Raw genomic sequence first — 25,883 nt, 5'->3', positions numbered from 1 at the left:
GTCATGTCGCTTCTATTTTTCTAAAGACAGGCAGAGTTTTTGTAGTTTTGACATCAGAGAAGACCTAATAGGGGCTGGAGAGATGACTCAGGGTTTACTGACTTCTCTTCCAGAGGTTCTGAGTTCAGTTCCCAGCAACAACCACACGGTGGCTCACAGCCATCTGTAATGGGAATCAATGCCCTCTTCTGGTATTTCTTAAGACAGTGAATGTGTACTCAGACATTAAATAAATTGAGAGAGAGAGAGAGAGAGAGAGAGAGAGAGAGAGAGAGAGAGAACCTAATAGTAGTCCCAGTACACAAGAGTTTAGTAACCACTGACATTATTTTAGGAATTCTTCCAGGATCATTGTTAAGAATTAAGAAATCATCTATTTGTAGGGCGGTGGTGGCCCACGCCTTTAATCCCAGCACTTGGGAGGCAAAGGCAGGTGGATTTCTGAGTTCAAGGCCAGACTGGTCTACAGAGTGAGTTCCCGGATGGCCAGGACTACACAGAGAAACCCTGTCTCAAAAAAACTAAAAAAGAAAATGAAAAGAAATTGTCTATATAGCATCACAAGACAATACATCTTCATTGTTCTCCAGAGATCTCCTCATTAAGTAGGGTTAATACCTAGTGATAGTTACATATATTTAATAACCGGAAACATATCAACAGCAGGAATCTTTCCTAAAAATGAATTTCTGATGGGCCTTACCTACTGTAGTTCTGTCATAAATTAGAATCCAAAGTGGACCCATCTCGGGAATGTCACCTGCTATTTTCTAGCTTCTCCCAAGTTGGCTCCTGACAGTTTATTTTAGGGCTTCCTCTCATGCTAACTCATGAAGTGTGCTGGTCCATGTGTGTTGTGTTCCTTCCATACGGTGGCCCAGCTTTGGCAGACAGTGCCAAGGACTTAGGTCATGCAGTACAGTGCATGTGCACACAGAAGTTAGGACACCCAAACAAAGTAAATATAATCATTCAGATGACAGTTTTGAATCTCCTTGTGGCTGCAGATAACCTGGAATACCAGCAGTCGAGGGAGGCAGGGGGATCAGGAGTTCAGATCATCCAGCTACAGGCCAGCTTGAGGCTAGCCTGGGCCATAGAACCTTGTCTCCGGAAGTAGAAAGAAGGTGGTTGTTGGGGTTGGGGCAGGCAAGAGAAGAGAGAAGAGAGAGGAGATGTAGGGAAGGGAAGGTTTAGAGGCATTTCATGTGTTTTGCCTGAGTGTATGTTTGTAACTGTATCTCTGCCTGGTGCCCAAGGAGACCAGAAGAGGGCATCAGATGCCCTGGAACTGCAGTTTCAAATGGATATAAGCCAAGGGTAATTTACAGCCATGGAAGCTGAACCAATAGCCCCCAAATAAGTGTCTGTTTTATTCTCAGCGGAATAAGCAGTGCTATCCCTCTTTACACAACAAGAATTAGATGTAAGAGCTGATCAGAAACCCTGAAAATCAGCTCAGAGTGGCGTTACACACCTGTAAGTCCAGGTCTTTTAGATTGAGGCAGGAAGTTGAGGCCAGTCTGTGCTATAGACAGATGCTCTCAAAAGAGAACAGCCTAACCCCAGGTTGAAAATAAGGGACTAGCAGATCTCTGGTGAGCACAGGATTGGCAAAAAGCAGCAGAGACAGCTGGGGTAACCTCGGTGCAATGGAGACTTAGACATGTGTTTTCAGCTACACTGATGTGCTGGGTTTGGGGATCAGGAAGGTTGGCACAGTGTGGTGGCAGACAGTGAGACCACTTTGGCCAGTAGTGTGTGTTTCCTCTGCCCCTTAGTGTCCTGGTGGACTGTTACACTTGTAGGCCAGGTGCCAGGCCAGGAATTTCATAGGATCACAATAGCTCATGTACACACACACACACACTTAAAACCATTAGGGATATGAGTCCCTTTGTGTGTCTTCCACCAACCCCCTGCTTCACCTTTCCATGGTGGCACCTGCATTCACCTCCGGTCCCATTCACCACACTCACTGTCACTTAGCTGGCCATTAATATATCAGGGCTTCCACAAGCTTCAACAGTGTAAGGAGGCTAGGGGGATGAGAGTGATCTAAGCCAGGCACGTCATCCATTACTGAAAGAAAGGCAGCAAGCCATGCTTGCCCAGGGATGTGGGAGAGAGACATGGCTAATACACTGGCATCTTTTGGAAAGATCAGTAAGGTTGACTGCTGAACAAGACTGATATGGAAGACATAAGACCCAGGGATGAGATGAGAGTGTCATAGTCCACAGACATCCAAATATAAAGGCACATTACAGATTCAAGCGTGACAAAGGCTAGAGAGACGGCTCAGGGGTAAAAGTTAGTCCTTGCTGGGCAGCCCAGACATCCTGTGCTGGAGTCCTGTAACCCACGCAGAGGTGGAAGAATGTAATCCACAGAGTTGGCCTCTGACTTCTGTGTGTGCGAGTACAAGTGCACATGTGTACACACACAGACACTCTACCCTCCAGACTATACCCCCAACCCCAGGCTAACGGGTAACTTTAGATCCTACTCATGTCCCAAGTTAAACCTCATCACATCCCCAGGAATTATCACCCTAAGAGAGCTGAAAGGCTGGGCCAAGTCAACAGCACAAGTGAACCCTGCCCATAGTCAAGTGGAGTTCCTTAGAGCTGGAACAGAGTCAGTCACAGCAGGATGGGCGGGCCTCCAGCCTGCTACAAAACTGAGAGACAGGACATGCCATATATATATATATATATATATATATATATATATATATATATATATATATATGCATGCTTCAGTTTTGATAAAATTTCTAGCCATTACTGTTTGAGTCAATTTCATTATTTATATGAAATTTTCATTAAGATTTTGTTCAAAGATGAGAGTTTTGACGAGATAAAATTAAAGAAGTGGTGAAGACTTGTGCTCTTATGTTAGACATAAAAATGTTTACTTTGTTGTTCTTGTATATCACTTCTACCAACGTTTCTATTTTGTTAAAGGTTAAATTCAAATAACTGTCAAATGTAACTCAAGTTGCCTTTTAAAAATTGTTAATAACTGTATGAACCTTCAACATCTTAATAATCCTTGCTGTGAAATGCTACAGATAAGGTAAAAGCCTTGCTTTCACAAGACCTTTGCAGGTTCTGGTCTTCAGATTGGGGACCCCGTCAATTGATCAGGCCGTGGTCAGCAGCAGGTCAATTTGGAGCAGATTTGACTGAGACCTCCATGTGACAGAAGATAAGGGACACCCAGAGGCCCACGCCAGATTCCGCTGATAGGTCTTGAGAGAGAAGATTATATGAGACCCCACTAAGTTTGATCAGGACACATGAGGTTAAGCAGAGATCAGATAAGTTACCCACAGCCTTTCTAGACTAGCTCATAGAGACATTCTGTCAGTGTAGACAAGGCTCCAGAGGCTACAGAGACTACAAGATAAGTCATTGAAAGATTTAGGAAGTATACTACATATTAAAATGATTGATGGTAATAGCAAGTGAGAGAAGATTTAAAAGAAAGGAATAGAGAAGAGGAATAGAGAAGGTTTAGTGTAAGTCTAGAAGAAAAGAGTAGAGAAGAAGAATAGAGATCAGTTGCTGTGAGTCCAGAGGAATCGAGAGGAATAGAGGAGACTAGAGAGAGGTGAAGAAAGAGAAAGGTGACAGGAAAGAATTTACAGAAAGCAGAAAAAAGGGATTCCAATCAAAGAGAGATAAAACTCTTTGAAAAAGACCAGTGTGCGCATTGCAAGTGAAGGAGCCAGCTTCAGGGTCCAAGAGGGCCCTAACAAATAGAAGCCAGGGCCAGAAAATCCCAGGCCTCGAAAAACACCCCAAGTGGCGAAGATAACAGCTCTGTGTGAAGACGGCTATTGAGATAGACGGGGCAGCTTGGAGCCACCCAACTTTTGATAGACACAGGGGCTTCCTCCAGGCCAATGGGTCAAAATGTATTCATGGACTACCCGAAAATGGTGGACTAAGAGATGGGCTGGGTATCCCATTCATTTATGGTCATCCTAGACTGTCCCTACCCTCTGTTGGGTTGAGACTTACTCCCCAGGATTGGGGCCCAGACAGGCTGCAACTAACTGACAAGAACTCACGGGTAGAGGAAAGGCTCCTCCTACTGACTCCAGCCGGGAGCCGAGGTAACGTGCTTTACAGACGGGAGCAGTTTTCTCCATGCTGGTCAGAGACAAGCCAGCGCTACTGTGGTGGACACAAATGTCATCTGGACTGACTCCATACCCCTGAGATCATCGGTGCAGAGAACAACCTTGGAACTTGGGGCTGACAAGAAGACCAACATCTGCATGGACAACAGGTATGCTTTTGCCACAGTCCATGCCTGCAAGGCTATATGCCAAGAGAGGAAACCCTGATGAAGCCAGCAACTGTGAGTACTCGTTGCCCAGGACACCAAAAGGGAGGAGACTCAGTGGCCTGAGGCAATAACTGGACAGATCAAGTGTCTTGATACGGCAGCCTGTTCCAGTTGTGGGCCTAAGAGATGGCCTCACTTAAAGCACAGAGTAAGAAAAAGAACTCAGATTGCTAGCCATCCTGCCAGATACTACCTAGAGAAAAATAGACAATGGCGCACACAAGAAGGGAGAACTATACTCCCCAGAAAGCAAAGGATTTACCAGGCTAAATACACAGATGGACTCTTAAGATATGAGTGCAACCAAGCAGCTAAGAGACTTAAAGCGTATAAGGGACCTTAGGTTCTAAGCCAGAGAAATAATAAGACTTAGAGTAGATAAGAAATACCTAGGAGAAAACAGCCTAGAATAGGGACCTTCCCGAGGTTTCAAGTGTCCTAGGTAATTAGATCAGAGAGCAGTTTTAAGGTAAGTCAGGAATTGAAGATCCACTGTTTACATTGTCTCCGAAGCTCAGGACAGGTAGAGAGAATATACAGGACCCTAAAATTAAACTACCCTTGGGAACTGGCGCTGGCTAGAGTGTCCCTTGTTCTTGCTCCATACCCAGAATGCCCATTTTGTGTGAGAAATGATTTTTCAGGCTACTAAAAGACTGTTCCTGGTGCTGTGGACCATCCGACCTCCTTGAAGTTCACCATCACCACCTGTGACTGATGTCAACTGGAGAAGATCCAGAAGCCTGAACAACCCCCTACTCTTTGGCTCCAGGTCTTCTGCTATTCTACAAGGCTAAAGAAGCAGCAGGCCTTGACTCCTGAGACCACCCCAGAGGCACAGGGAAAATGCTGCCTTGGAGGGTGGGACTTAGTGTGTGTACACCCAAGGTTAAATGACAGCTTGTGATTACAAGATTGAAGTTGAAATGTGAATCTAGAGTTATATAGATTTGTTCCTTTTGCAATTTCTCTTTATTATATATGTGATTTTATGTATATGTAGACAGCTATGTGCCACAAAATGTGGAAAAGTCAGAAGACAACTTTGAAAGTGTGCTACAAAGAAAAGGAAATGTTTTGAAACCCCTAGTCAATAGAATAGAGCCCAAGAACCCCTGCTAACAGATACCTAGTGCCTAAAATTGATAAATGGTAGACTTACAGCTCCGGGTTAACACCATGTGTTTCCACTGCTATCTTTGATGAAAACAAAGATTATTGTGTACTTGTCCAGCTAGATCCCGCAGGTACTCTTGAACTGAGTTTGAGATACACCCTAGATGATTCTGCAGACAGCCTATTTTCCTTGACTCTAGCTGTTACATTGTGACTAGGAGTGGCCATAGGTATAGAGACAGGTGTAACTACATTGATACAGACACCTCATTACTTTCATCAGCTGAGAGCTGCCACTGATGTGGATTTGAGAGCCCTAGAACAGTCAGTAACAAAGTTAAGTTGTTACTAGACTTGCTGTTTCTTAAAGGAGAAAGTCTGTGTGCTGCTCTAAGAAAAAATGTTACTATTATGTAGACCATTCAAGAGTGACCAGAGAGTAAATTCAGAAAAAAAGTTAGACCAGAGACAAGATAGAGAGGCACAGCAATGTTGATTCGAGAGTTGGTTCAATCCTCCCTTGCTGGACCACTTGTGATTTTACTTTTGCTTTTAACCATATGCCCCTACATTTTAAATAGATTAGTAACTTTTGTTAGAGAAAGGATAAATGCTGTTCAGCTTTTTGTGTTGCGCCACCAATATAAGACTTTGGGTCAAGAAAATGCTAATTATGATGACACTGGAGTTTAAACTTTTCTAAAGATCCTAATCGGAAAAAGTGGGGTGAAAATAGACTTATTAATAATTGAGTTTTTATGATTAAAAACATAACCAAATTGGAAGAGGTGGGGATGTAGAGTGAAAAATTATAAAGGCCATTTTATGAAATATGTGTAGATTTTTCCGCCTTACAGAACTCGGAACTGAAAATAAGATTTCAGGCCTTCACATTCCAGGTGAAGGACACTTGCTGGATTACATTCCCCAAGCCTCACCCAAGGCAGGAAGGCATTCCTGACTACAGATAAAGATGTTATCACCTAGGTGGGGCCATAGCCCTATAGCCGGAAGGAAAAAGTGACTCTAGATCATTTGGGCTAGATTCTCTGAAATGTTCCACTGTTCTTGGTTACCCCTCCCTTGGTCTTCCCAGTGCTATGTTCAAAATTTGTAAAACAACCAATCATGTGTAAGCGCGCGAAAATGCCTCCCTCCCCCCACCCCATGCTATAAAAGACCCTTTATCCCACCACACGTGGCCAAAAACCCTGCTCTTGGAGCTAAAGAGCTTGTCGTTTTTGACCGCCAGCTCCTCCCCTAATAAACCTCTGCTGATTGCATCCAGGTATGGTTTCTTGTGATTTTTGGGTGGTCGCGATTCCGGAGGTTTGAGGAAGGGTCTCCCGAGTATGGGGCTCTTCAGAAGTACAGCCCCTCCACCAGAATCCAGTAGTTGTTTGCCAGGAAGTAGAGGAAAAAGGTCACGACGACTAGGCAGCCAGCCTAAGAGACCAACCAGGGTTAGTTCCAGAAGGTAGAACCTGCATCTTATAGGCAAGGTTTAGTTTTCATTGGGGTGGAGATTTGGGGGGTGGGGGGGGCAGAAAGTTCACTCAAGGCTGCTGGGTTGGGACCAATGTAGTCCATAACTCTGTTTAGGAAATAGACTCAAGGAAGGGGGCAGAGAAGAGACCCCTGAGATGGGGCATCAGAACTTTGAGACTGGATTGGAGATGTCTTCAGTCCTTATGGCAAAGTTCCCTTAGGGATGCAGGGGGAGGAGCTGGCCTCCCTCTGTAGGTCAAACACCCTCTCTCTAGGCTATGGCTGAGTCACACCCCTCTCCATCCCCTATCCTACTGATCCCATCTAGTTCTAGGGAATCTGGTTCTATGTAAGAGCTCTGTGTTTCAGAGAGGTTTTTCACCATTCTAGGCATGGCTTGGCTATCTTTTTTAAAAAGGAAGTTGGCCCAGCCCACCCTGTTAGGCACAAGCACCCTCATCAAAGTTCCCAGCCAGCCCCAAGCCATCTAAATCAACTAGAACACTGTGCTTTGCCTGCCATCTGTAATGGGCAACACATATACTTTTTAACAATTTTTCCAATCCCTCTGCACTCCTTACACACACACACACACACACACACACACACACACAGACACACAGATACACAGACAGACACACACACACACACACACACACACACACACACACACACACACAGGAAGAGACAGAGAGAGAGAGAGAGAGGAGAGAGAGAGAGGTGCATGGTCATGTCTGGGTGTGAGGGCTCTGGTGGGCAGACAGCACTTTCCTGGGTCCAGGATGGTAAGGATCACCTGAGCCTGCTGACTTTCCCCTGCCTGATCCATCTCTTTTAGGCCTTCACTCTGGCTGGGTCTCCCTCTATTTATTGAGCCCACTCTAGGTAGCCCTGACTGTCCTGGAAGTCGCTATGTAGACCAGGCTGGACTCAAACTCAGAGATCCATCCACCTGCCTCTGTCTCCCAAGTGTTGGGATTAAAGGCATTCACCACCACTGCCATGTGCTGGTCAAACTCTTTCTATACTGTGGCGCTTATTTGGCCCTGGTTGCCGTTTGCAGGATCCTAGGCAGGGAAGGCAGCCTGACTCTGATTATGTTGCAGCTCCAGAAAGGGATGAGTGATCATTCTTGAGTTCATAGGAAAAGGCCATGCAGCCAGGTCTCCAACTCAGCAGGTCTGGAGTCCAACCAGAGAGTGGAGAGCAAGGCATAAGAGCAACCACTCATCAGGTGAGTTTGAGGTGCCACTGGCTGCTGCTGTCTGTAGAGCAGAGAGAGGATGACCTGAGAGTGAGATGGGATTGAGAGTGGCCAAGGCAGGTTTCTGAGTGTTTGTCTGGTAGTGGGGCTTTAAGAAGAGGTTATCCTATGTAACCAGAATGAACCCGACCCCATAATTTTAATGATGCCTCAGCCTCTGAAGTGCTGGAATTACAAACGTGAACCACCTCACCAGGCTCAGAAAAAGTTTCTCAAGGCATTTGCTCTTGAAGAATTGGCACAAGTGGATAAGGATGGCTAAGTATTCCAAGAAGGCAATCAGGAGAGGAGTGTGGAGGTTAGGCAAAACCAGAGCAATCCACTCCCTCTATTCTCTTCCTCTAAGGTCTGATTCACTTGCTTTTCTAGGAATTTGGTTCCACTTAAAAATTAACTGCCCCAGGACACATCCTGGGAGGAGCACATTCCTTAGTCCAAGGACACCTGCTGGATTAACATCCAGAGGAAACAGGGATTAACATTCTCAGACCACACCTGCAGGTGGGGAAGGCCCTAGGCAGGTAGACACATTCCTCAGGAGGAATCAATCCTCAACATTAACAGACAAGGGAGGTCCTTGCCACCTCATTCCCCAAAGACCAATCAGTTTCAAAGTCACATTGTTCCACCAATCATATTGTGCCTAGTCACTGTTTAGTCCACTCCGTAAACAGTATAAAAACTGCTCTTAACTTCAACTTGAGGTTCTTCTTGGTGCTTCTGGCCTGTATGCAGAGAACTCCAGTGCACTGGGTTATTATTATCATCCAACCTCAGGTTATTGCAGCGAATCCGGACCGTGAGAGTTTCTGGGGGATCGTGTCCCCTGGTTTTAGATCTTTAAGTCCAACACTTTCTGACTGAGTCTGCGTGAGGCCAGAGCAGAAAAGGAGGGGGGCCTCTGCAAAGATGGCGGCTGCTCCTGCTGGTGTGTGCCAACTTGAAGAAGAGGCGCTGATGCGGAAAGAACGGCTGAAGGCCCTCCAGGAGAAAGCTGGGTGCAAGGACAGGGGAGATGGGAAGCCACAGTGCAAGAGGCTCAGAGATGTGGAAGAGGAGCACAGGAAACCCAGGTTTCAGAACTATGTCCCAGAGGATAGAGACCTGAAGAGGTGGCAGGTCCCCCAGGCCAAACCAGTTGCAGTGGAGGAGAAGGTGAAGAAGCAGCTGGAGGCTGCCAAGCCAGAGCCTGTCATTGAGGAAGTGGACCTGGCCAACCTAGCACCTAGGAAACCAGATTGGGATCTCAAGAGAGATGTGGCCAAGAAGCTGGAGAAGCTGGAGAAGCAGACCCAGAGAGCCATCGCAGAGCTGATCCACGAAAGGCTGAAAGGCCATTAGGACAGCCTGGCTTCTGCAGTGCACACCACCATCGAACAAGAGGCCTTGTTCTCCGACTGAGATGCTTTCTGTCTTTCATCTCTTCAGCACACACACATCCTGTGGGAAGGTAGTCTCAGACAGGGATGGGGTTAGGCTGACCAGCACTTTTGGGTCTTGAGAACTGAGCCAGCCCACTGAGTCTCAGCTTCTGTTGGTTGTGACAGTTCATCTCCCAGGGCATTCCACTACCCCGAGTGGGTCAAAGCTGCGATCTGTACATATGTATGTAAACAGAGCTTTGTAAGTTCTGGAAATAAAGCTGCATTCAGTAGAGGCGTGTCGCTTTCAGTTTTTTTTTTTTTTTTTTTTTTTTTTTTTTTTTTTTTTTTTTTTTTTTTTGCTCGGGGGGTTGGACTTGGGATGCAGAAGTTTTACTTACTGTTCTTACTCCTGGGTAGGGCCAGCCTAGGTGAGCCTGGAGGGGTGGGCAGCGCCAAGGTTGACCTTCTGCTCCTAGTCTCTAGTCAGACTCAGCAGTGGTCGCCTCGGAACCCTTAGACCACAGATATAGAGACTGGGATTGTCCTCTTAAGACCCCTCACAAGGCCTTGCAGTAGTTTGTGCCAAGGAAGGAGAGAGTCCCACATGGTCCTCTGGACCCCTGCCAGTATGAGAGTGAGGAGGCTGCACTCTGAAGAACTTCACAGAGAACATGGAAGGTTAGAGGCTATCACACTGCTCTCCCTGATCCTGCACTACTACCAGCCATGCATCTCTTTCCTCTCCCAGTCAGAGCTATGGGTCAGTTCTACTAGAGATCAGGCTGTGGTATGCTAGGGTTTAGCTGTGATCTTGGAGCCTGGAGTAAGCTGTGAGCCTCTGTGTTGATTCTCTAGATGACAGCCTGGAAGCATGAAGCTGATGTAGGTATAGCCATCTGGAGCTCCTCTCTGGGAAGATTACACCTGCAGTTTGCAGGGCCAGCCCCTGCGGACTTCTTTCCTGTTCTGGTTCTTCTTGAAGCAGCAGAGTGAGAGGAACTTCGAAGGGGGTGAGACTTGGTCTTAGGAGATATTTAGGGTTGTTGTGTAATAATTGAAGACCCCCATACTCACGAGACCCTTCCTCAAGTCTCAGGGAATCACAACCACCCAAAGATCACAAGAAACCATACCTGGATGCAATCAGCAGAGGTTTATTAGGGAAGAAACCTGGCAGCCAGCAGTGTCACCAAGCACTCGCGCAGGAGTGGGGTTCCACCCCAACATCCAGTCTGTGGAGGGTTTTAAAGTGAAAAACCACAAACCAGGGGAGTGGGGAGGGGGTTTGAGGGGTTGCCAAGGATACAGAACATAAGAATAGCAAAACATTCCAGAGAAACCCACCCTGAAAGGTTAATAGCCATGTCACTGTGTCCCACCTTCTCATTTACCAACTACTTCAGATTAACTATCTTCACTTCTTCCTGCTATGGCCCCACCTAGGTGGCTAGCATCTTTTTTCTGTGGGCAGGAATGCCTTCCTGCCTTGGGCCTCTCCCACCCACAGCTGGGTCTACTGCCTGAGGCTTGATTCAGGTAATAGTGTCCTCCACCTGGAATGTGTCCTGGGGTAGTGAAACCTTACATTCAGTTCCGCATTCTGGGACCGGCATTTTTCTGCCCAGGTCTAAGGGCAAAGAAGTCTACACATATTTCATAAAATGGCCTTTATAATTTTTCACTCTACATAATAATAAAGCATTTACCTATCTAAGTCTAAGTCACTTTGCTACTGTAGCTGACCTACCTTGGAGGCCAGAAACTGCAGTCTCTGGCATTCAACACCTCAATGTAAAACAGCAGGCTATTAGGTAAAGGATTAATTGTTAGAGCTTTTTCCCTTTTGTGGGGAGCCTGCAGATATCATCCTTGCAGCCATCTTTAGCCATATATCCCAACAAGAGTCTTGATTACAACAGCCTACATTGCTGAGCACATTCTGATAACATCTGGTTTTAGATACCCAGGATCTTCCCTTGGGTGTGTGAGACTTAAAGGTGTGTTACTTAAGGGTGTGACTTAGAGGTCAAGTTTAGAGATAAGGCCTACGGGCATGACCACAAGGCTATGTGCAGAACAGGTACCTAGAGGAGCACCTAGTTTCTCTATTGATTCCATATTGGTTAGAATGAATGGCATATGACTTTAGGGAAGAGGAATTCTAAAGAACAGGGAAGACTGTTACTAGTGGTCAGCACTGGCTGATTGCAACCAATAGCAAAAGCAGTGAGAGGCCGCCAGGGGACAGCTACCTCCCCCTCTGCAAATGGATTCATAGACCCCACTCTAGAAATAACCATTTCCTGCTGGGAGCCTGTGAACAATGAAGTTCTAACAGTGTGGTGTTCTCTACAGAGCAGTGGCTTTGTCAGGGAGAGTACCTGCTGACACTGCAAAGCAGAGTCACTGGAGCACATCAGCAGGAGTGATGACAACTGAGGCCCCACCCCTCAGTCCCTTCACAAGAGATAAAGGGAGCAGAAATCTTATTGACAGTGTGAGGACAAGAATGGTGGAATAGAGACAGTGATCCCTGTGCAATGTCACATGGAGTAAGGAGAGCATGGCTGCAGCAGACTCCACGGAAGTAAAATTAAAAGCCTTTTTTGTTGTTGTTGAATTTCTATGGAACATATTTCTGAGGAAAAGTCTCAGTGTTCTGAAGCCCCTTTGTAGCAGAGAAGAAGAGGCAGACAACAACTGTCTTCAGGCCCCACATACTGTTAAGTGAGTAGGTCACAGCCAGCCCAGAGGGAAAGAACTGGAGACAGTGGCCTCACAGCTAAGGCCCAGCTATCAGGAGCTGATGACAAGGACACAGACACAGACACAGCTCATGATCTTTCAGACCCATTGCTTCTGGCTAAATAAAAAAGGTTCTAATGTGCCCCGCTATGACCTTTTTATAGATTATTAAAGCTATATATGTCTCATTTTTTAACAACAAAAGAAAGAAAATTATTTTTAAAGCAAAATTAATAAAGATACCAGAAAGGGTTAGTAATATTTGTGAAATGAAGGAATAAGTGCCCAGAGTTTTTCAATAAATGTTTTAAAGTTGCAGTCACTTCTGGGGCAGGACCTGAAAGTCAACAGATAGTAAGAAGCAGAAAGGGACAGAACCCCAGACACACACTCTTAAGCTTTGGTAACATATCGCTTTTGTGTTAATAGTAACTGATGAAATTCCCAAAATGAAAGCCAGAGCATTGGTAGCAAGAGAACTGAAAAGCAGGTCTGAAACAGCTAGGGTGCAGGTGCAGTCTATTCTTGTGTTCTGGAAAATGATCTTTCCTGGTAAGTTCAGCCCATGACCTTCCCTGAATAAAAATAGATAATAAAACACTCTTTTATTTTCAGAAAATTCAATTCCCAGCACCACATGGTGGCTCATAACCATGTGTAATGGGATCTGATGCCCTCTTCTGGTGTGTCTGAAGAGAGGGACAGTGTACTCACATACATAAAATAAATAAATAAATCTTTTTTTTTTTTTAAAAAAAAAGTTATCCAAATACTTAGATTATACACTTACCAAAATAATCAAGAAAACTGCTGGGCAGTGGTGGCACACACCTTTACTCCCAGCACTTGGGAGGTAGAGGCAGGTGGGTCTCTGAGTTTAAGGCCAACCTGGTCTACAGAGGGAGTTCCAGGACAGGCAGGGCTGTCCACAGAGAAACCCTGACTCAAACAAACAATTAAGAAAAAGAATCAGGAAAGTCAGACCTGATACTGCTTTGGTGTTATCCAATCCAATTCCTTCATTAGATATGTGAAGAAAAAGAGACTCTGATCATAGTGGCATCTAATCTACCATCACTTTCATCTGGGAGGGTCCACAAGGACTCACAGCAAAGATTCTAAATTGGTGTCTTAGTAACAGAACACTAAGTTCTGTTAGTTGTTGACTCCATGGTGGTGGTTTAAATGAGAATGTCTCCCACAGGGGCAGTTGTTTGAACTTGGTTCCCAGTTAGTGGTGCTTTTTGTGTAGCCTTGAAGCTGTGGAAGGATGAAGTATCTCATGGAGGACTCAGAGCCACACATCCCTTCCAGTCCTTTATTTCCTCTGGCTCCTGCTTACAGCTCAGGAGCCAGTCTGCTTTGTGCCCAGCTTCCATGTTTTCTGTTCCAATCATGACAGTCTCTTAGCCCTCTGGAATCCTAAGTCCAAATGAACCCTTTCTCCTATGCTTTGGTCACGGTGTTTTATCACAGCAATAGAAAAGGAACTAAGCCAACCACATTGTCACAGCTCTTGTGTGTCTGACAGTGTCAATCATATTCTTAGCTATTTTAGGGGCTGCATGGTGTAAGAAAGTTAGTGGTGACTGACAACTTAATAGGATCTGGCATTTCCTATGGGACAAGCCTCCAGGCACACTTGTGAGGGGCTGTCTTGATTAGGTCAAAGACATGGATGACCCCTTCTTTTTTGTTCTTGTTTTGTTTTTTGAGACATGTTTTCTCTGTGTAGCCTTACCTATCCCGGAATTCACTCTGTAGACCAGGTCTTGACTTTAGGATGCACCTGTTTCTGTCTCTTCTGTGTTAGGATTAAAGGCATTTAATGCAGGGCTAAACACTTCTTTAAATTTCTTGCATCAGAGTATTTGATCATAGTGATGGAAAAAGCAACTAAGATAAATGATACCTCGTGTTGTAACTTTACTTGTTTCAATGCCCATTTTTACTGATGGTCTTTAAACACTTTAATCTCCCTTCTAGCCCAGCACCCAGCAGAGGCAGTGGAAAAGAAAAAATAGAGGGGAAGTGGGCCTGTTTAGAGATGGTCCTTTGGAGCAAATCCCATGTGCATTGTCAGGAAATCAGCAGTTTAGTTCACAGGTTACAGCTCGATCCACTCGTAAACACTTCAGGGATATCCTAGCAGTCCAGTTCGGTAGTGTCAGGATATGCCCAGCAGGGGTGGCATGGCCTAGGAGGAACAGCCAGGCCTCAGTCAAACCAGCAGGAGTGAGCAGGAGGGACCAGGGCCAACAGCAAAGCCAGGATAAGTTCATGGCTGTGCCTTTCTCAATGAAGGGAAGATCAACAAAGGTGTGAGACCAACAAGCATTTAGCTATGCAAGCAAGCCAAGCTCAGCCTTGGTCACTGTCCATCAAGTCCTATTTAAACTCCCTCCAAACATCATGTGTCCTCCATGGTTCTTGCCTCAGCACCAGAGTCTGTCTCAGCAGACATCATTCTGCCAATTGGCTGGAAAACATACCTTCACATCAGTTTTAGCACAACACCATCCAACACAACTGACTTTCCAAAGAACCCTTAAGTTTCCTCTTCATCGTGTGTTTTTACTCACGTATTATTTTTACTTATGTATATGTGTATAGGGGGTATGTTCAGATGAATGCAAGTGCCCACAAAGACAAGAAGAGCATTGGAATTCCAGGAATTGGAGCTATGGGCAGTGGTGAGTTGCATGGTGTGCGTCCTACTAGGAACCCAACTCCCTTATCCAATGGTGGAAGTGTTAAGTATTTTTTTTTTTCATGCTCCCCAACCCCCCGTGTTAAGTATTTTTAATTTAGGTATTTTCCTTTTTATATTTTTCTTCTTAAGTTAAACCTTTTTGTAATAATTACAGATTCTCATGCAATTTTCACAATTAGAAGAAATAGAAAAAACAATACACATAACCCCATATCTACTTTACTGTGTTTCCCCCATGGGAGCAACCTGGAAACAAATGTAACATTACAAGAAATTCAAATGCATATATTTAAGGTGTTTTACAGGTCATCAAATGTCCCACCCCCATTCCTGGCTTTGTTTTTTTTTTTTTTTTTTTTTTTTTTTTTTTTTTTTTTGTTTTGTTTTTTTTTTTGCAATAGGTTTCATCATATAATTCTGGCTAGTCTGGAATTCCATCATATAAGATCAGGCTAGCTTTGAATTCACTTGCCTCTGCCTCCCGAGTGATGAGATAAAAGGTTTGTGCCACCCAGCATACCTCCTCACTCACTGTTCAGTGACTTCACAGTGATTGTCTTTGTGTGTGTCTGTGTGTTATGATGAACAGCTAAACTGTGTTACAACTTTGGGATGTTTGATCTCTCCTTTTAGAACTGGATTATCATATCAACTGCAGCAGGAACAACAGAATTAATTATTGCAAACAATGTCAAAAGTAACTAAGGGAGAAACTGTCCATCTATTTTCTGTGCCCTCCCCCCAGGCCTAAGCAGGCCTGCAAAGTCATTTACCACAATAGACCAAGCAACAGTAGGACCTAGGAGATGCATTGCATTACCAGCCTTGGCACCTTGGAGCCTGCTACCTGAGCTAAGAAGAATGGACTGCTTGCTGAGCTAGCCTTGACACCTTCTGGACTGCTATCTCCTTGCCCAGCCCCTGGGCTGAACTGAGAAGAGACTCTGGGGGATGGGGCTTTCCCTTTATATGTGAAAGCAAATTATTAAACTTCGAGCCTTGATCAGAGAACTTTGTCTTGGCTTCATCTCTTCCCGCCCGTTTCCCTATTCTCAGCCTCTCTTACAGGTGAACCAGGTTCAGCTGTTGCTGCTGACGGCAACAATTTTCTAGAACTGGGAAGCAAATATCCTTAGAGAGCATCTCTTCCATTTTTTGGATAGAATTATGGTTTCCCCAAGGAATAACTTTTCCTGACAGTGTGATTCCTTGTATTTTCTTACAGATCTCAGATACTCAGGCTTTTGAGATAGAACATGAATGAGAAACACGCACAGCAGTGGTGTGTCACGAGGCTGAGCTGGTTCTGTGGTGTAGGTGCCAGCAAACACACCAACACCTGTGTCCCTCTGAGCCCTAATGAAGCTTACAAGGAAAAAAGACAAGGCAGTAGATGGGACTTGTTGGGTGCCGACTTTTAGCAGAAAGCGGCTATCAGCTTTGCAGCCATCTTGAGCCATATACCCTGACATGAGATTTGAATTACAATCGCCTACAACAGCTGAGAACACTCTGATAATCTTGGTTTAGATACCTTGAGATTAAAGGTGTGTGAGATTATAGAGATCAGAGTTAGAGACAAGACCTAAGGGCATGATTAAAGGTGTAACTTAGAGGCGTGGCTTAGAAGTGAGACATATAAAAGGCAGAGACAGAACAGATCAGAATTGAGACAATAGAAGACATTAGGGAGACTATAGAAGACAGAACCAGAGATCAGAGAATATAGACGGAGATCAGAGACTATAGAGGGATCATCAGAGACGAATCTCAGACATTAGGTAAAATCTGGCCTCACCCTCGCTCTTGCTGAAACCCGACCTGCAGACCGGAGCAGCAGCTTGGGCCGGGATACAGTGGCTGCCCAAACGTGGGTCGGCCCGGGCCTCAACATTTTGCCTGGGCTGCAATATTTATTTTGGCTGCCCCAACTTGGGGCTAGTGCGGTCCCCAACAGGGACTCACTTGGAAGAGGAAGGAGACTAAGGGGCATGTGAGGAGGACAGCAGGGAGGAGGGTGGCCAGGATTGGAGCACAGGATGTGCTTGTATGAAAAGGTCATCATGAACTCATCCCTATGTATAACTAGTATGTCCCAATAAAACATTCTTTAAAGTTTGTGCATATAAAGTACATTCAGTTTGGACCTTTAGCTTTTAAAAATTAGTTTATTTACTTTACATCCTGATTGCAGCCTCCCCTCTCTCCCTCTCATCCCCCATAATAAAATATTTTTAATAGTATGTAATGGAATTGACAAGAAGCCATTTCAATAGCCACTAATAATATTTATAAAATGTTTGTATTGTGTTTTAAATTTTTATTTTATGTGTGTTGGAGTTTTGCCTGCATGTTTGGAGATGTTGGATTCCCTAGGACTGGAATTGCAGACAGTTGCAAGTTACCATGTGGGTACTGGGAGTTGAACCTGGGACCTCTGGAAGAACAGCCAGTGCTCTTAACTGCTGAGCCATCTCCTCAGCTGCCACTAATAATATTTTTGAAGTTAAAAGGAGAAGAATTTACATTTTAATTATGCCTTCTGGCACACATTTGTCTTCAGCAGGTCACCAGAGAGCTCCCTGTATTCTGTAGTATCTACCTTACACATTGTTTTCAGTCTGGAAGGTCAAAGTTGAGATTTGCCACAGCAAGAAGTGATGCTAGCTAGTTGTAGAGGGTCAGTGTGAGTGACTCTTCTAGGAAAATGGTCATTGCTTTTGCTCTTCCCTTCTGATCAGGTGGGAAAGAACATATTCTTCCAATGGGTAACTGCTCAGAAGCTGCCAAGCTGCCTCTGAAGGCAAACCCAGGTGCACAGAGACCTGGGAATAGCCACAGGTCAGGTTTTGCTGGCTGACTTTCCCCTGCCATGACCTATGTTGCTTTTACAGAGGTAAGACATAAGATGCAATGGACCTAATGGCCCACGTCTTTCTTCAAAGGCTACACTTTTGCCAGAATGAAGCATGCCTGCTTCATGATGCATTGATCCTTCAAGGCAATCCTTGGCCTACTCACCATGAAGGATTTTACTTCAGGAGTCATTTACCAGAGTCTGTCTCTGCCATAACTTTATATCACAGACCAGAAAAATGACACTGGAGTGAATTCATAGAACCACTGATCTACACGAGGTAGACATGGCCTTTTACCCTTAGGTTTTAGTGTTTCCCGTGTTATTGTGAGAGTTATAAGTTACTTTTTTTTTTTAATCACCAGGCCATCAGAGGGAACTCATCCAACTGCAATAGACCTAGGATTATTCCTTTCCCCTTAAGTCCCACTAGCCAAACAGTAGGTGATACATGTTTTTTATACATGCAAAGGTTCATTCACAAGAACATCCAAGTCCTGTTTGAATAATGGGCTCTGTGTGGAAGACTTGATCCATACTAAAAATGTGTAGGGGATCATGATTTTCTGCCTGGTGGCTGACATGAGTTTTCTGCACTCTGTTGCTTCTGGCTGTAGATCATGAATGCCATTATCATTGCACCTGTAGAGACCCACTCCTAGGAACAGCAAGGCATGCTTGCCACTGACATAAAAAATCTTATAGTTCATGACCCCTGGGTTGCAAAGCCAGCCTTGTTTCTGGTTTCAGCAAGTTCAACTCTCTTGCTTCTGACCATAAATGTCACCTCTGGGGTCCTGTTAGATGGACACCCAGGGAACCTAGATTCTTAGTTACTCTCTTGCCTTCACCTGAAAATACTTTAGAGTAGAGAACACTCTCATGGATGCTCCACTCACATTTAGAGTGCATTCTAATGGCCTGTGGAAGTGCACACCTTTAATTTCAGCACTCAGGAGGCAGAGGCAGGCTTGGACTACAGAGCGAGTTCCACGATAGGCTCTGTAGCCTGGTGGAACTAGCCTGGTGGAACACGATAGTACCACCAGGCTACAGAGAGAAACCTTTTCTTGAAGATTAAAAATGAATGAATGTATGAATGAATAAATAAATAAATAAATGTATGTAAAACTCAACAGATGAGTGAAGGCTACAAGAGGATATGGAAAGAGAAGCCTGGTTTCCTTCCACATTACAGCGACATCCATTTCCTCTGTATCTAGGTAGCATCACATTGAGTGCCACCACCCATGGGCTGACACTCACACAGAGTCCTGTATGTTTGCCTCCAGCACTGAGGCATTTATGGAGTAACTATATCTCCATTATTGTTTTCCACCCCACGGTTGTGAGCTCTGGGCACACAGTAGGCGTCTGGGTCAGTGGGAGACAGATGCACTATGTTGGTTCACTGGAGAACTTAGTAGTTACTTCTGATCAGGAATAGCACTCCTCCTCCATCCTGTGGACATAGAAAATAGCAACTGAAGATAATAGATCTCGGTTTCTAAGTGATTATTATTGAATAATAAGGTTCACATGGGCCTCGTGTGGAGAGGTCAGCAAGAGGAACATCAAATTTTTTCTTACAGGTTCTAGGAAGTATACCTTAGATATGATATAAAAACTTGCTTTTATTCAGTGAGTTTGTAGTTATTTTTATAATCCAGCCAGCATGTGTGTATGTGTGTGTGTACGTGTGTGTGTGTGTGCATGTGTGTGTGCATGTGCATGTGTGTATGTTCATATGCAGTTGTGTATCATGGATACATGGGGAAACCAGAGGTCAATAGTGATTATCTTCTTTAGTCATTCCCTGCCTTATCTTTTGACAGAAGATCTCACTGAAGTTGGAGCTAACCAGTCTGATTCAGTGAGTCTAACCAAACTGGCCAGGGATCTTCCTCCTCCTCTACCTCCTCAGTGCTAGAACAAAGATGGTTTTCCCCTTAGTTTGTCTTCTGAGGTTAGTTCCCCTTGTTTGTCTTCTGAGACAGAGTCCTAGGATGTAGAAATTGGCCTCAAATTTATCCTTCCACTTCAGTCCTTCAAGTGCTGGAATTATTGGCAGGGACCTCCATGTATGTGTGTGTGTGTATGTGTGTATGTATGTATATACATACATACATACATACATACACAGTTTTATTTCTCTGTTGTATGTGTGGGAGTGCACACAGCACAGCCTTGGTATAAAGATCAAAGGATAAGTGGGGGAGTCCTTCCCTCCTTCTTCCATGTTGCTCTTGGAGACTGAATCAGTTCCTCACTTTGGCAGTAAGTCGTTTACATGCTGAACCATCTTCTCAGCTCCCAGCTTAAAACAAGACATTTTCTCCACCCAGAAACCTTTACAAAGGTAAATCAGAAAAAAAAGAGCTTTAATAAGCCTTCAGTCAGAATGTAACACACATCACAGGTAACACACTGGGAGACTGCAAAGACACACTCACCCTCTTGTGTTGCTATGTGAGCACAACCTATTACACAGATGTTCACAAGAGTCAGGGTAATTAGTCCTTAATTAGTTCTCCCAGGGAGAGAATTTGACAGCACCATTCATTTATCCTAAATCCAGCTGATATGGGGTCACCACCTGCATCAGTTCATTGGTTTTATACAATAGAAAAACAGGCTTTCTTTATGAAAGAGGTAGTTTCCCAAACTGGAGCCAAGCTTTCCCTGAAGCTGGGCTCCTCATCCACAGACACTGGGAGACGGGGACCTAGTACAGTTCATCTCATTACAGATCTCTGTACATAAGTAATGAAACATTTTATAGTGTAATGACATATTTATATTACAAAGACATTTAATAGAAGACAATAAATTCATATGTAAGTATGTAATCGGTTTATACATGCTGTGTAATAAGATGTCAAAAATCATAAGATTTCAAAAGTCAATCTGAATGATGTCATCAGAGAAGTACCTAGGCAACTAAATTTGAGTAGACTATTTAAAGAAATACACACACATTTTGAGACAGAAATAACGTAACTTTTTTTCCTGAAGGAAAATGCTTAAAGTAACGGAGGGAAATCTTTCCCTTGTCCTTCGGAGTGAGAGCTGAACCCCACATCTGATCTGTTTTTAGGCTGACCTTGAGCAGAGCCACTCTGGGTCAGCCACAGTCATTCGTAACCACGGGAATGAGCTCGCTTATATTCTCGTTGGTTTAGGATTGGTTAATCCAGTCCCTTATCCTTCAGGTCATAATTAAATCTCATGCACCAGAGAGAAGTCTGGACTGTGTGGATTCAGCAGTGAGTCAGAGGCAGACTCTCTTCACTAGGGAAATTATACTGCACAAAAGGAAACAGAACAAACAGATGAATAAGTATACTTAATAGTTTATTTCCAGTCTGCCCACAGGGCTGTGGAGTGCAAGGAGAAGAATGAAGCAGCCTGAGGGCCTGAGCTGGGCGGATACTGTGCACAGGAGGGCTGTGCAGTCTGAACTGTGAAGGAGTTCACTGCAGATGAAACCAGTCAGTGTCTCAGCAAAGGAAACAGATGTGTGGTTGGAGGAAGGGAACAGTTGCCAGGGGTGTTCCACTGGGAGTAGGAACATAGAAAAGTGGTCAGTGGGGCCAGATAGAATCCTGCTTTAAAACATGGGAAGTTTGAGGTTTCTCTTTTTAAATATTTGTTTAGTTATTACTATTTTTATTTAAATAGTATGTCTGTGTGTGCGTGTGCATATGTGCACGAGCATGCAAGGCCAATGAAGCCAGAAAAGGATGTTGGAGCCATTGGAGTTTCAGTTATAGGCAGTTGTGAGCTGCTGGGAACTGACCTTGGTCCCCTGGTACAGTGTTGGGTACTCCTAATTACAGATCCATCCCTGCAGCTCCAGAGATGCCTCCAAAAAAACCCAAAACAACAATCCATTCTTGTATGGTTGTAACAAGTGTTTCACAGGTATGTTTGTCTGTTTTGCTTGCATGTATGTCTGGGTACCTCCTGAGTGCCTCAGAAGAGGGCATCAGATCCCCCGGAACTGGAGCTGTGAGCTGCCATGTGGGTGTTGACACATGCAAGAACAACTGCTCTTAGGCACTGATTTACCTCTTAACAACAAAATACAGGGCTAGCCTGGGACTCCATCTCCAGGTCATCCAACACCCTGTTCCATCTCCCGTGGATACCCACTCACATCTAACATATGCACACATGTAGACACACACAAATAAATAAACCAATAAAAATTTAATTTAAAAAGTAACATTCAGGGCTGGAGAGATGGCCCGATGGTTAAGAGTACTGGCTGTAGACCAGGCTGGCCTCAAACTCAGAGAGATCCACCTGCCTCTGCCTCCTGAGTGATGAAATTTAATGGTGTGCCTGGTTACCTGCCTATTTTTTCTTTTCTTTTCTTTCTTTCTTTCTTTCTTCCTTTCTTCCTTTCTTTCTTTTTCTCTTTCCTTTTACTTTTTATTTTTTTTAGACAGGTTTCTCTGTGTAGCCCTGGCTGTCCTGGAAGTGACTCTGTAGACCAGGCTGGCCTCGAACTCAGACATCCACCTGCCTCTGCCTCCCAAGTGCTGGGGCTAAAGGCATGTGCCACCACTGCCCAGCATCCCTGCCTGTTTTTGACTATATAAATACTTAGGTTTAATGAAATTGTTGTTGCAAAGATTACCATTTGCCTTATAGAATGGCCCACAATGGGCTGGTCCTCCCACATTAATCACTAATTAAGGAAATTCCCTACAGGCTTGCCTACCGCCTCATCATTTGAAGGCATTTTCTCCCTTAAGGTTCCCTCCCCTCAGATGACTTTAGATTGTGTCAAATTGACATACAACTAGCCAGGACCAGGTCTAATGTGGTTGCAGTCAGATGGTGTTTCCAGTCCCAGTCATCCTCAGAACCTTCTATATTCTGTCCACTGCCTGGGCTGCAGGATCTGAGCTTCTCCTTCGTCCCTCTTCCTCCATTTCTCTGGAAGGGTGTTTTGAGCCTTAGCTGTCCCTTTACAGAACCTCAGGGTAGCCAAATGTCTTACTGGAAGTTGAAGACTGTGATGACAAGTATCCCAAACCAACTGGATAACACACTAAAGCCTGTTATTAAGAGCTATAGACATCTTGCCGTACCCAGGAAGGTCCCAGCTATTTGCAGCATGCACTGGTTAAGAACCTGTGTGCACTCTTGCTCAGTCCCTCGTTAATGTTGTTAAATTAAGGTGGTATTACAGGATTTCCAAACGCTGTGAATGTGCAAATATGTCTTTATTCAATAACTGCAGTGGCCAGTCATGGTGGGCCCTTCTAAAAGATACATCTATGTCCCAATCCCTGGAACCTGTATTGCCTTAATAGACACAGGTGTGAATGTCATTTAATATGATAAAATATATGACTGGGTAGGACTGGGGACATGGGTCATCAATTAAAAGAAGCATAAACCACTTCTACAGAAGACTCAGGTTCTATTCCCACAACTTACTGGGGCAGCCCACAACTGCCTGCAACTCTAGCACCAGGGAGATCTGACACCTCTAACTTTGTGGGCACCTGTGATCAAGTTCACAAACACCCATGCTCATTCACATAATTTTAAAAATCAAAGATGTGACTGGGTTATCAATCTCAAATGAGGAACCTATCTTATTTACCTAGATGTGCTCTGAATACATTTACAGGTGACCTAAAAAGAAAGACATCCTAGCTGGATGATGGTGGCAGTGGTATTCGCCTTTAATCCCAACACTTGGGAGACAGAAGCAAGCAGATCTCTGAGTTTGAGGTCAGCCTGGCTGATGGAGTGAGTATCAGGACAGCCAGGGCTACAAAGAGAAACTGTGTCTCAAACAAACAAACAAACAAACAAACAAAAGGCGTCTCAGCTTGAAGATATGCACCTTTAATCCCAGCACTCAGTCCACTCAGCAGCAGGCAGAGGCAGGTGGATCCCTGTGAGTTCAAGTCCAGCCTTGTCTACAGAGTGAGCCTAGGCCACCAGAGCCACAAAATGAGATACAACAAAGCAGAGAAGAATGTGGACCAGGATGAGAACATTGACTGGTGGCAGAGACAGTGAACCACCGTTTCTCAGGTCCAGGGATGCCAGGGTAGCTTCTGGGACCTGGCAGAGACAAGGGGTGGATAGTCTCCTAGTGTTCCTGCAGAGAACAGGGCCCTACCACTGTCAGATAAGCAATGTCTAAACCTGGGAGACAGTGTGTTTTCCCACACACCCCATCTCTTTGACACTCACTTCTTAATGGCCCAGGAAGCTACTGCAACAACCATGTTCTACTCACCTTGTGTGGTGAATGTCAGAGCCCCAGAAAATGTTTTTCAGCTCATTTCTCTACTGGTCCCTTGATGATCCCTTTGCCAGATGACCATTATTGAAATACAGGTTTAAATACAGCGAGAAGAAGTATCTGTTTAGGGGCAGGAGAGATCGCTCAGTGGTTAAGAGTACTGGCTTCTTTTCCAGAGGACCTGGGTTTGATTTTTAGTAACCACATGGTGTCAGTACCACTCACAACTGTCTGTAACCTCAGTACCAGGAGGTCAAATGCCCTTTTCTGGCTTCAGCAGGCAAGAGATCTCATGTTTGAGGCCAACCTAAACTTCACAGTGAATTCTAGGCCATCCTGGACCATGGATGGCCTAGAATGTCCTAGAGGATGATGTCCTCTTTCATTCATTCAGTCTCTCTCTCTCTCTCTCTCTCTCTCTCTCTCTCTCTCTCTCTCTCTCTCACAAACACACACACACACATCCCTTAAACAATTATACATTATAAAATAATCAGATCTCCTTCATGGATGGAAAGTATCCATTGTTAAGGTGTCTGTGGTAGCAATGCCTCATGACTATCATAAGGAGTTATAACAGCTGTGCATGTGAACATCTAAATCAGTCACTCAGAGAAAGAAGCCAGGGCCATCCTCTGGCTCAGCAAACGTGCAAACAGAAAGTCCAAAGCCAAGCACTGTGGCACACATCTTTCATGCCAGCCCTTGGGAGGCAGAGTCAGGCTGATCTGTAAGTTTGAGGCCTGGACTATATATATCAAGATCGAGGCTAGTCAGTCAGGGCTGGAGAGAGACCCTGTCTCAAAATATAACAAAGAAAAGAGAAAAAGGAAGAATGAACAAAAGAAAGGAAAAAAGAAAGAAGGAAAGAAAGAAAGAAAGAAAGAAAGAAAGAAAGAAAGAAAGAAAGAAAATTGAGAAGAGTATAGCACAAGGAGGCCTATGGCTCCTTTTGGAGCCTGCACTGTGGCCTGTTGTCCTCTCTTCAGGCTGCTTTGCTTTTGCTGGGTGCTTCACATTCAACCCTCCAACTCTGTAGTAGTAAAGTCAGGGGTGGGTTCTGCAGTCCTCAAAACTATTGTCAGTCTGATTCAGTAGAGAGCATAGTTTAAGAAATGTGTCTCTCTGTGTATATACATATATCCATTTTGTGTGTGTGTCTTTGTGTGTATACATATGTCCATTTTGTCTGTGTGTGTGTCTGTATGTATATACATATGTTCATTTTGTGTGTGTGTCTCTGTGTGTATATACATATGTCCATTTTGTATATGTGTGTCTGTGTGTATATACATATGTCCATTTTGTATGTTTGTGTGTCTCTGTGTGTATATACATATATCCGTACACTCTGTCATAGCACTGGTTCCTTGAGTTATTGTCTGTATTATTTTGTCTTTTTTTTTTTTCAGAGCTGCGGACTGAACACAGGGCCTTGTGCTTGCTAGACAAGTGCTCTACCACTCAGCTAAATCCTCAACCCTGAGTTATTGTCTTAAATGACAAAGGAGCACAGTTACCAAGGGTCCAGGACTTAAGCTCCACCCTGTGGCCGCACAGGAGAAGGTAATGTTAGATGAAAACACATTCCGATTTCTGGTCACTAACATAACGAGCATGAACAAAATCAGCATGACTCTTACTTTTCTATTTCTGACACAAAGTCTCAGTCTTTAGCCTGTTGAAAATTAGTGTAT

At 44.4% G+C, this 25,883-nt stretch overlaps 1 pseudogene; it reads left to right on the top strand.

Moving 5' to 3' along the window:
• Positions 1-9,112: 9,112 nt before the first annotated feature.
• On the top strand, positions 9,113-9,571 carry LOC117693837 (coiled-coil domain-containing protein 12 pseudogene; annotated as a pseudogene).
• Positions 9,572-25,883: the final 16,312 nt, after the last annotated feature.

Source organism: Arvicanthis niloticus, chromosome 21, assembly GCF_011762505.2.
Source record: "Arvicanthis niloticus isolate mArvNil1 chromosome 21, mArvNil1.pat.X, whole genome shotgun sequence".
NCBI classification, from domain to species: Eukaryota; Metazoa; Chordata; class Mammalia; order Rodentia; family Muridae; genus Arvicanthis; species Arvicanthis niloticus.
This window is presented reverse-complemented; position numbering and strand designations above follow the sequence as displayed.